The 12,379-nt window shown below is 43.4% G+C and overlaps 1 protein-coding gene across 18 annotated transcripts in view; it reads left to right on the top strand.

The window, feature by feature from the left end:
• Window positions 1-12,379, top strand: part of PTPRM (protein tyrosine phosphatase receptor type M) — a 1,498,021-nt gene that overhangs the window by 803,050 nt on the left and 682,592 nt on the right. The gene's annotated exons all lie outside the window — the stretch shown is intronic.

The following is a 12,379-nucleotide window of genomic DNA, read 5'->3' as shown; positions in this document are numbered from 1 at the left end:
TATTCCTGGCAGAAAAGACGACGCGTTTCGACCACGTTCAGGGTCTTGGTCATATAATGATTGTGCCGAATAAAACTTCACTGAAGAAATGAAATGGGCTGCAGCTTGTTGTGTGTAAGATAACAAGAACAACTTTTTGTTGTATATATATATATGTGTACATATATGTATATATATATATATATATATATATATATAATATATGCAGTGCATTCCTAGTGCACCCCTTTGTGGTTACTCCTATGTTCTGAGTAGACTGTGCAAGTGTGCAAAGATATTGTAGATGGGCTCTATTCACCTTGTCAAAGGACGGATCATTAGAGCAGTGGTGTTGGTAGAGAGCTTCACTTAACATCAGGGCTTGTCTGAGAGGCAGTATTTGACTCCCTGTTTGGTCCAGTGTTTCATTACATGTTTTTCTGTTTTTCCATGTTTATAATCTAATGTTCTACCCTCCGGTGCGCCGAGTAGCGTGCAATAGCACATGGTTATATTAGCTGATTCAGTTGCTCGCCGTTTAAATAATACTCTGTGTTCCCCTTTAAATGCTCTTGCAAGCAAATAGTTACGTATGCATATGTAATGAAATACATTATAACAAATAAAACGATTTGCAGTTTTATGTGGCTGCAGCAGATCAGAACAAGCGGAGGTCTGTTTTTGCTTCCAACAGTGGAGCTCCTGCTTGCTTCAGGAGGGCACCAGGTTGCTCATTTTTATGCTCTGACCCATATGATTGTCGGTCAGCAACATCAGAAACCATTTTGCGATGCCACGCGCTTTTAGCAGCGCGAGATCATGGCCAACAACACGTGTCACTGCTTCCACATGGGTTCATTATCTGGCCTGTCTGGTAAATCACACGGTAGATCTGCTTCTGGGAAACATCTCCATGCACAGCGAGAGCTCGCAGAGGGCATTGGATGTCCCTTTCGCCAGAGCTTTTGAATCATTTGTTTTTGCTACATCTAGAAATAAAACATTTGCCATCGACAGAGGGAGCAAGCAAGCACAGAAGCACAATATTGTTGTAATTGTGGGTCCCAAGTAACAGGATGTGTCTGTCTATGAGGGGTAAATACGATTTAAGTTAACAAAAACCTCCTTGTCTTTCATGTTGCTGTTTTCTTCCCCATCTGTTCACACATACTCAGCCTGAAAATAAACAGGCCCTGGTTCAAGGGCACAGCATTATTGGCCCGTCCCAGCATTATTGGCCCGTCCCAACATTATTGGCCCGTCCCAGCATTATTGGCCCACGACGGAAGACAATAACAAGGTTGTGCTGCCTTTCAAAGCTGGTAAAGCCTCTGCAGTGGAATACAAAGCTATTGCAACATCCTGCCTAAAGCGGGCTATTTTAAGAACATATTGGTTTCCCTATAACCTCATGTGGTGTTAACTCACCCTCTACTCTGCCCCCCCGTGATTCCTGGCGGCCTATCTTCCCCTCCTTGCATGGCTTCTACTGTCAATTGCAGTGAATGCTGTGGCATTGTACCAGCATACTCACCTTCAGCAATCGTTTGCATGAGAAAAAAAATGGCAGAACTTCAAGGGTGGCGGATGCGGAGAGGGGTCTCGCCCTGGCTATGTCCCTGCCTCTTGCTCTGCCAAATTTTTGGGGCAGTGTCTCTCGTGGGATGGCGATACAGGGCTGATGAGTTTTCCAAAGTTGAGTCTGCGTGGTACCCGCGATGTCAGAGAGCCCAGAGGAAGATGTGGGTTCTCCTCCCCCATCAGTGACTCCCGCTAAGAGCCGCTGAGGGAAGAGGAAGCCGCTTCTCCCTTTACGCGCTCTACCACCACCCCACTTCATCCTTTCTCCTATCACACTCACTCCACCCCTGAGCCCTGCAGGAGCTGTGGAGTGCGGCGAGGCCTGTGGTGGAGTACATTATAGAAAGTGCTCCTATAATGATTATGCCCAGATGAGTTCCAAGTGCTGTGGGAAAAAAGATGTGCAAGAGTAGAATACCTTGCCCAAAGTACACCCTTTGCATATGAGGAGTAGGTTCTAGCTTATAATAGCAACTCCAGACAATCAAAACGCCAGTACCTATCCGCACAGAGAAAAATACATTTACAGTTCCTATTACAAATTATTGTCCTTTCAGCTGCTTAGTCACAAGTACACAAACTCTTCCGCTCTCATTAACATGCTCGCTCTTTCTCTCACTGGTAGCTCTAATTTCCACCTGTAAAAAGAGCTACAAAAAACATTAAAAAATGCCCTTTTAATGGAAACTGAGCTAACCATAACTTTAAATGCGCGGTCTCTACTTTCCTGTGGATTATGGGACTGTTTATTGCATTACGATAATTTCCGCCTTCATCTGGTTTATGGGATTGTTTGTTGCATGATATTCTCTGCCTTCCTGTGGATTATGGGGCTGTTTGTTGCATTATGATATATCACCGCCTTCTTGTGGATTATGAGACTGTTTGTTGCAATATGATATATTACCGCCTTCTTGTGGATTATGAGACTGTTTGTTGCATTATGATATATCTCCGCCATCCTGTGGATTATGGAACTGTGTGTTACATTATGATAATTTCCGCCTTCTTGTGGTTTATGGGACTGTTTGTTGCATTATGATATATCTCCGTCTTCCTGTGGATTATGGGACTGTTTCTTGCATTATGACATATATCTCCGCCTTCCTGTGCATTGTGAGACTGTTTTTGCCATTATGATATTTCTCCGCCTTCATGTGTATTGTGGGGTTGTTTATGGCGTTATGTAATATCTCCACCTTCCTCTGGAATGTGAGACTGTTGCATTATGATATATCTTTGCCGTCCTGTGGATTATGGGGCTGTTTGTTGCATTATGATATATCTCCACCTTCCTGTGGATTGTGAGACTGTTTGTTGCATTATGAGATTTGGTCCGCACACTGGGGCTGTGGGAGGGTGAGGTCAGCAGTAAAGCTGGCTGGTAAGTCTATTATGGGACTGGTGAAACTGAGGAACTGCTGTCACGAAATCTGTGACCTGACCCTAGGTTTATCACATAACAGGGTGACAGTCTACTAACAATATGTTTTACATCAGGTTTCATAATCTGAGCTGATGCCTTTGCAGGGACCTAAGTTTTTAAGTTGAACATTCCTATCTCTTGCACCATTTACAATTTTCTCTAAAATCAGGAATTAAAACTCCTGTGGCAGCAGATTACTTATGCTTACCAATATTGTCTACCCAAAAGAAAAGCAGGAAGTTCACTAGAATGAAAGTGTTTTCGTTTTTCACCAAGCATTGCTCAGTCTTACTTGGAGTTTCAGTGAACTAGCGCATTCGACGTTAGCAGCTCTCCACTATGCAGCTGGCCAGTTCATTTAGTGTAGAGTGTCTTATTTCACCTGCGGCCATGTGTGGTGAGATGGTCACCCTGTCATAGATGATATGGCACTGACACAAGAGCTCGAGTCTCCAGCTCACCTCGAGCAGGCCGCATGCTGGCAGTAGCTCCAACGCAATGGCCTGGTCTTGGGGTCATCTAGTGCTGCTTGCGACACCTGAGGCAGGTCAGATACAGCCAGAGGGCAGTGGTGCACCTCACTCTGATGGCCACAATAACAGCTGAGCGCCTACCATGTTTCCCGCAGCTAGACCGCTACAACACAGCATGCAGCATAAGAGACATCACTAGTAAGATTATTTACATACATTTCATATAGGCAGGCAGTAATGTGTTTTGTGCCCTCTTCAGAAGGGGACGCTCTGTGAGCAAAGAGCAAGCCAGGAGGGACATTGGTCAGTGGCGTAACAAAACATTAGGGGGCTCCCCTGTAAGATTTGCTGACTGGACCCCTCACACTCACATCAGTAGGGGCTGAGGGGGCCCCTCCAGTATAGGGAAGCTTGGGTGCCCCCCGCACCGCAGGTGTTGCGGTGGCCTTTGTTACTCCCCTGGCAGTGGCACCCCTTCCCCCTTTAGCTCCGTCACTAAGTGATGGTGAGCATGAGAGTTCCGCTAATGCCTTCATCTTAGCTGTCATTGCACAGTCCTCAACTTTTGCTTCCACATTCACAGTCAAGTTTCATCCATGGTATTTTATAATATGTAAAGGGATAATCTGTGTTAAAAGATGTTTGATATTAGAAACAGTGTATGGTGGGAAGGAGATGAAAAGTCACAAAACCAAGAAAAAAGCAGTAAATGACAGAAAGACAGTTGTTCCAATAAAATTAAGAAGCTGGAAAATCCATTTTAGCTAGACCATGACATGGTTTGTCTCCCCCTCCCCTTTTAACTTTTGAACCATTTGGCCAGTTTGCACCAAAAGTTTGCATTATCAGCAAGGAAGCAGGAACTGTGTTTCTTGTGTTTGGTCCAAATTGGTGAAGGGGGAAAGAGGGATCAAAGTTATTCTTTTATTCCCCATGGAGAGAGGTGGGAGTTGAAACTGTAGAGGTTTAATTGCAACTATGTCATGTAAATGCAAACACACAGATCTTATTAATGTTGCTCATATTTCAGGAATAGTAAGAACAGTTAATTAAGAAAAAAATAACTTTAGGCTAAAAGCAAAATGGATTTGTTGATTTCCATCTTTCCTGGATGAAAATGAGCACTTGTTTCAGGTTATATGGAGAATGTGGAGTCAACCAAAAAGAAAAGAATGAGTAAATTAAAACAGAAGGATGGTAGGACATAGCCGTGCACTGACCAGGGGACATGGGGAGCAAGCAGCTATTGGTGAAGCAGGAGCTGTAAATAATTAAGAACCCAGGGAAAGTAGGCAGAACAGAGTGAAAAGAGGAAAGGTAGTTGAGAGAGTGCCGCTGGGAAAAGAAGGGAGAGGGATCAGGGCAGGGGCTCCCGCCCAATGTAACATAAAAATAGCAGCCAGAAATACATCTGACAAAAGCAAACTAGGTAAAAAGTATTTTTTACCAGGAAGGATTTTTATACGATTAGGTTTGTGATTCTACTTAATTGTGGAAATATACCTTTTTAGGGGTACAGTGGTCAGGGTCACCCTTTTGTCCACAGGTTCAAAAAACAACAAAGTAGAGATCAGCACTGGAGTAGGAATAAATAACAAGTTTATTAATCACTCATGAGTGGGACCACGTCCACACAGCACTCTCAAGTGCCGGAGGAGGTACTACACTGGCTTCACAAACCAGTGCCCTTTAAATACAGGTTTTGTGCAGTGTAAGCATGTGAACAGAAATAGGAAGATCAAGGTTTAGGACTAGTTATCAGCAAAGAAGGGCAGATAGAAAATACATGGTCAGCAAAGTGGGAGGGGGAGCAGGAGCGCTTATGGCAGCAGTAAATGATTGACAGTTAACAGATGTACTGGCAGCTACAACCAGTGGCGGACGGTAAGTTTTGGGGGGAAGAGGGCAGACGGGACACACACACACGCTCACATACACATAACGCTCACAACCAGGCGCGCACACACACACACAAACACATTAATTCACAACACTCTTTCCCAAACATTCATACATGCACGCACGCACCAAACAATGTAAAAAGAAAATTAATCACACTTACCTTCAGCCAGCTCTGCTCGGCCTCGGAGGTTCCAGGAGGCTTGGGACTGCTGCCTTCCCTCATTGGCCGACGGGAAGGCAGCAGTCCTATCGTCATCACAGAGTGGGATGGGGTCAGGGAGACTACTGACCCCACCCCACTCTGTGATGAAGTGTCACTGATTGACACTCGACCCTGGTTGCTTCAGGGCTTAAAACTGGAGCGCCCAGGTGCGAGGCAATCAGTGACGCTATCCCTCGTCACTGAGGGGAGGGCCTCAGTAACCTTTGCTGAGCTGAGAAAGTCACGCCCAACGGAGCTGTGACTTTTATCAGCCCAGCAAAGTTCATTTCAGGCAGGCAGGAGCCAGCGCTAAATGTGCATGTGTGTCTCCTGGCTGCTTAAATTGAAAGTGAACAGTGTCTTGTCAGGCTGGCTTTTGTTCAGCCTGACAGACACTGTTCCTACGGGGAAAAAGGGGGTGGGACCAGCCGCGCCTGGCTACAACTCTTAGCACGTACATTGCTTTTAGCTGAGTCAGGAAGTCAACTAAAATAGATAGCACAGGCAGAAAAAGACTAAAAAAATTACGAAGGAAACTTAAATGGACACCACAGGCAAAATGACTGCAGCTTATGCGAAGTAAAATATTACACGTTTTCCACAGAATGTTCTTCTTGGTGAAAAGCACCTGGAAATGGGTTGGTGGGAAAGGATTATTAGACTCTCTATCACCAGAATTGTTTGTCTACAAATTCACATACAGCTTTAACAGCATCTTCATTGAATGAAGATTTTCATCTCCGAGGCATCTTTTTTGGCTGGGAATGTTTCTGTTTAGAGAATCAAATAAGCACCTTTTTTGTTCTAGTTGAAGAAGGTAAAATACTCTTCAGCTCAATGCGGAACTGCTGCTATTACCCACATCATTTCAGAGATGATTGCGCCAGACGTATAACACCACAAATCAGCATTTTAGAAAGTGATTTAACTGTTTGCCACCAGAGTATCATATTTCATTCTGAACGTTTTTCAAAACATAGTGCAGAGATTTGTCATGTGAACAAGAAATGTGTTAAAAGATACAGGTAGTCACATTCTCACTGGAGGTCCTTTCAGAAGCCCAAAGATTTCTAATTGCCCCCCGCCCCATACATCAGGCGTCTGTCCTTTCTTAATGTGCAGTGTTGACAGGTAAACATATTACTGAATTTCCATTATATAGTTCTAGACAAGGAAGATTTACCTCTGCTGAAAGGGTGCTACCGCAGAGATCTTGGTATTGAATAGAGTAACATTTATGTGGTGGCTATCCTTCAACCCTCGGACCAGTTCTATTCCCAGTTAAAATTGTATATGGGTTTCATTTTCGATCCAGACCCGACTGTAGTGTACCCAATCATGGAAGTAGTCAAAACACCAATTGTCAACCCTCCTTGCTCTGAAAAAATCTGCAGTCCCTCAAAGACAAACTTTGAGTGAAATTGTTTAGAGCCTTTCCCAAGGGGTGATTAGATTATTGCAAAAAGAAACTACACCTCCTACCTATAAAGCTCACACACTTACTCAAGTACCCGATGTATGGGTGATTTTGAATTAATCTGCCTCACATTCGGACTGTCCTTCAATTGCCTAAGATATGGAGGAGCCGCCATCTTTTCCTTGCTAACTCTCCTTCCCTCCCTCACGATCTCCACACTTAGGTGTTTTTTTTTTCGTTTTTTTTACTAGGACTGGTCTCCCCTAACCACCAACAAGTGAAATGCAGTCAGGTTTTGTGAATGACCAGCAAACATGGAAACAGTCTCCAGGGAAATCGTGTATATTTAAATTTCCTTTTTGGATATATAGTGTGCACACCCAGAAAACCTAACTGGGTTTTACTACAAGCTGTGCGGCCCCATTCCTTACCAAAGGAGCCTACTACAGAGCTTGACATGAAACTCAAAACCTAACACACCGAATTATCTAACTTTCTGGTGAACCAACCAGGCGTAGCCCTGAGTACAGAAGTGTCTGGAAGATATGTCATTACTCTGTAATAAAAAGTGAATAAATACCCATAGGTAAATATTGAATCCATTACACAAAGGATCAAAAGCACGCATTGTAGGCTTTGTTATTTCGATCGTGTCAGGAAACAAAGCAGGCCACATGTCAACATTTTCAGTTTTATTTCTGGCGCCACTATTTTGATTAGAAGTCAGAAATGAGGGTGATTTTCCAAAACACTGCTGTAAAACAAGAATGTCTCCTGCAAGTTTGTGTTTTGAGAGGCAAGTGTTCGTATTTGCATCCTCTCTGTTCGGCGCGATCCATGTTTTTGGTAGACATTGTTGGTTACTTGTGCTTTTTACCCAATCATTGCATGATCTAATGTCTGACAGTGCTTAATTTGTAAAAGAAAGAGTGCTGGTGTCCGAAGCTCCACTCAGAAGCTGGCGGCTGGTGTATTTAAACGCTGGCTCGCCGTATGTCAAGGCTTGTAGTCTTTAATCCACTACCAGACACTCCCTGACCCTTTTTCTCACGCTTGCAGGTTCCACCTCTCAGTTGTGACGGTTTGGCCATCTTTTTCTTCCTCCATTTTTCAGATCTGTGTTTTTCCTTCTCTTGCGATCGGTTAATATCTGATAGGGGGCGGAAATAAGTGATCGTCCTACAAAAAAAGTGCTGATGCCCACCACTGGCAAACACTGGCCCAAATTAAGCACTGGTTATGTGTGCAGTATCTGAATTACTGCTGCCGAATAGGTATGTGATAAAGACATGCTATGGAAAGGAACGCAAAGAACATGATCTTCTGGTGCATCATGTTACGGGATGGTAAAGTATGGCGTTCTTCTGAACAATAATTTCTCGTTCAAAAATGTTTTAAACAACTAAAAATAAAACATATTCTAAGATATATTTGCTAATGATTAAGGAGGCTGAGCTTTTCTTCTGTTCCAAAGTGAATAATTGAAGTGTTTTGACATCACATTGTCATTTTAGATCATGTGTGAAAAAAGGTTAAATGAGTCTGTGTTGAGGTTATGTTTTTTTATTGTGCTGTGCTCTGTTGGTGGGATGCCTGTGGTGAAAGGTCTCATCTTGTGGTACTGAATTGTGCAGTATTATGGTGCTTTCCGGGTGGGATTGGGTATGTGGTGATTGCTGACAAAGAGGCTTTAAAACAGGTCTGCTGGTTCACCAGAAACGAAGAGTTGTCGCGATCACAGAAAGTTACATTAAAGGATCATTGACTCAATAAAATTCCATTGTACTTTTGTGGGCCTGGAATTGACACCATGGCAGTCAAATAAGTAGACCTATTACTTACAATATTCGTAAAGCAGACTTGGGGTCCGCCCTTTCAACCACTGGCTTTCTTAAACCAGCTTTTTCAGCCATTGGTTGAGATATTGTCAATCATGTCGAAGTGCAGCGCAGTGGGGTAGTCAACTCTCACCTAACGATATTGGCTATTTGGGTGCATCTTGGGTCTCATCTTTCATTGACCTGCTTTACAACTTCTGCCCACTCTGTCCTTTTCTGCTGACTCCCTCCCATGTGTCTTGCTCTGTTCCTCCTCTTTGATCTCTCCCGACCTCACCTCTTCCTCTACACATGTCTGGTTTCGTCCTTCCCCACTGACCCTTCTCTCCTGGAGACTTCCTCTTAGGCTCGCCAAGGCGGAGTATTTAGTTTTCATTTGATAGAAACGAGCAACTGTTCTATTGATGACTCCCTTGCTTTCGGTATCTTCCCCTTTTTTTGTTTCTACATTGAAATAGATCGGTTGGCAGTGGAGCATTCACTATAGCCCTTCCCTTTTTGTGTCACTGAAATGTGTGAGACATCCAACCTTTATTTAAAATAGAATCATAAAGAGAACTTTATGAAAAGCAAGAAAGCCTTCAATAATGTTGGTCTATCATTTCTTTTCTTGGTTTAATTAAGTCGCATTGTGTCAGCACATTAAACTCAGACCTATTGGCTTAGCCAGTGCTTTATCTAAAACTTTTTTATTGAAATCTGAAGCTAATGTCCATTAATAAGCACTTACTGGATCTGCTTTTGTAGGTTACCCCTGTAGTTCATAAAAATGCATAGCAGTTTATTGATTGATGTTTTAAAGGCGCGATGAAATTTTAATCTGTGGTATGGCTGATGCTTTTGTGATTTATGTATTCCGAATAAAGATCTGTGAGACTGAGGCATAGCAGTTCCGCCCAGGCTGTCCTAACTGCAGTGCCAGTTTTGCACTTTGTCCAAGCAACAGCAGCTGTTTCTCAATATGTGCTGAATCAAAGCTGTTGAGCTGAAAGGAAACCACGCAGCTTTTCCCCCGCCAGTCACTGTCAAAGCCCTGTTATTGTAAGCTGCATGTGCACTTTTTTGACGAGGGAAATGGATTGGATAAAGCACTCTGCTTGTAGAGGACCTGATGGTGTGGAGACTGGTGTCTGTAGGAGGAATCCAGATGGGTTTTGTTGCTCAATTGCATTTGTCATCTGCCCCAAACAAGCACCCTCCCCTTGGGGCCCACCACGGCAGCTGTGTGTGGATAGGCACCTCATACTTGGAGGGAAACACAGGCACTACACCTTTCACACACATTATTATGGCCAACTACCTTTCCCTTTAAAGCAGCTATTATTTGTTTGAAGCAATACCCAAGCTTACATGTTTGTTTAAATAGAACTATGAATGTGTGTATTTATCTCTATACACACATAAATTCAAAGAGGGATGTTGTATATGTTTTAAGGTGCACATGCCACAAGATGTATATCGGTAGCACCATTTTAAGTGTCCACTTGAGAGTATTGCAACATAGCGTGATTGTCAAAAAGGATTTCTCCTACCCAGTGCAAGACACTTTGAGCAAGCACATGACAGCAACTTGGAGAATCTGCAGTATTTTGCGATAGACTAGGTACCAGTCCGCAGTATGGGAGGTAATAGGGAACGGTGCCTGAGACAGTTGAAATCGAAGCATATTCTAAGATTTAACACAAAGGCCCCTAAGGCCTCAATATTGAAGAGGACCTACATGTACATTTATAGTTGAATAACCATATATATTGAACCGAGACTGCAAGCCAATCTGTAGAAGAATTTGTAATATGATGGAGATTAAGGGGCCGATTAGGATGGAGGATTTTCCGCCTCCTCCGGGCCGGCGGAAGCCACCTCCGGCCCGGAGGAGGCGGAAAATCCTCTGCGTAGTCACCAAAGACCCACCGCCGCATTACGATGGCTGGTGGGTCTTGGTTTCTGTCCGCTGCTTTTCCGCCGCGGTCGGATTACAACCGCGGCGGAAAAGCTCTCATTTGGCTGGCAGTGTCTATCAGACACCGCCAGCCAAATTAGGAAACATTTGTAAACATGCTTTTCCGCGGCGGTTTTTCCGCCATGGAAAAGCATGTGTACTTTTGATTTTGGGGGCCCGTTGCGGGCCCCCAGGATGTAGGCGGGTGGGGGGTGCACATGGGGGGTACCTATGGTACCCCCCAGCATTTACATGCACAAAGCGGCAAGGCACCGCGCGGTGCCTGCTGCTTTGTGCATGTAAATGTTAAACATGCACTTTTTAACATTGCGGCGGGTGCTGCTTGAAGCAGCACCCGCCGCAATGGTAAATATCCAGGATGTGACCGCCAGGGTGGCGGTCACATCCTAATTTGCACGGAGGGACCACCGCAGCCCATGCGGACGGTCCCTCCACCTCTGGGATGGCGGACGGACGCAAGTCCGTCCGCCATCCTAATCGGCCCCTAAGTTTTAGTTTTGAGTACATGGCACTTTATAATGTGAAAAAGAAGTTTGAGAAGGGGTGAAAAGGACGGACAACAAACACATTGCACTTTGGGGCACTTGTCCTCTATATATAGAATACTTGAAAGAAGCACAAGGCACTTTCTCAGAAGATGGGTTGACAAGTCATATACTGATAGTCAAAGATAGTTCTGCACATGGCACTTTAGCGTGAACAAGATTGCACTCTGCACTTTATTCTGAGTTTTGAGCTCATGTATTTAGTCAGACATTGTACTTAAGTGTCCACAAGTATGTTATAAATGGAGAGAGCTGAATCTGGTTATTGAGTATAATAGAGCGCGCAGGTCACCCGACTATAATTTTACCATATGCACACTTGGGCCCATAAATTTAATTTTCCATATTTATTTAATCGGGTAACCTACACTCTACTACCAGCAATTTATTAATTCCTAACTGTTTCCTATACCCTTGACTTACCAATCCTTGTGACTGGTACCTATGACCACAATGGATCAGGGAGCTAGCTGAAAAGATAAGCAGTCAATAATACAATAATATTTATAACATTTGCACTCATGTAATAACCACAAACTCAGGAAGTTTTGAAAACCTTTATCTATTCTTCTTCAAGACTTGAAATCATAAGGTTTACAGCAAGTAAACTATCGATAACCAAAATCATGAAAAGCGTATAACCATGTAAGAGATATATGATGCCAACCATTTAAAAGTCTAAAGGGAAGGTAAGGAAAAGGAGCATACTGAATAATCAGAAATCTGACTGGAGAATGGTATTTTCTAAAGGACGGGGAAAATAAGGGACATGCTAAAATGTCAAAGTTTACAGTTTCCTACAGGATAGGTAAGAAGAGGGAACATGAAACTATAATGACGAAACTGAGTTCACCATGTAGCACACTAATAATTCAGAATGACCTTTTTAGTTTCAGTAAAGGGAGGGTAAAGAAAAGGAACATCTATTTATTCAGAGACAGTACTTTAATATCCAACCACAGGTAGGGGAAAAAATGGAACATGCTAATAAAGGCTCTTTACGACTTCAGTACTTTGTCACAAGGGAAGGGTAAAGAAAGGAACATATGCAATTAT

The sequence above is a fragment of the Lissotriton helveticus genome, chromosome 4_1 (genome assembly GCF_964261635.1).
Source record: "Lissotriton helveticus chromosome 4_1, aLisHel1.1, whole genome shotgun sequence".
Lineage (NCBI taxonomy): Eukaryota > Metazoa > Chordata > Amphibia > Caudata > Salamandridae > Lissotriton > Lissotriton helveticus.
Note: the sequence above shows the minus strand (reverse complement) of the source record. Positions and strands in the feature narration are given on the sequence as shown.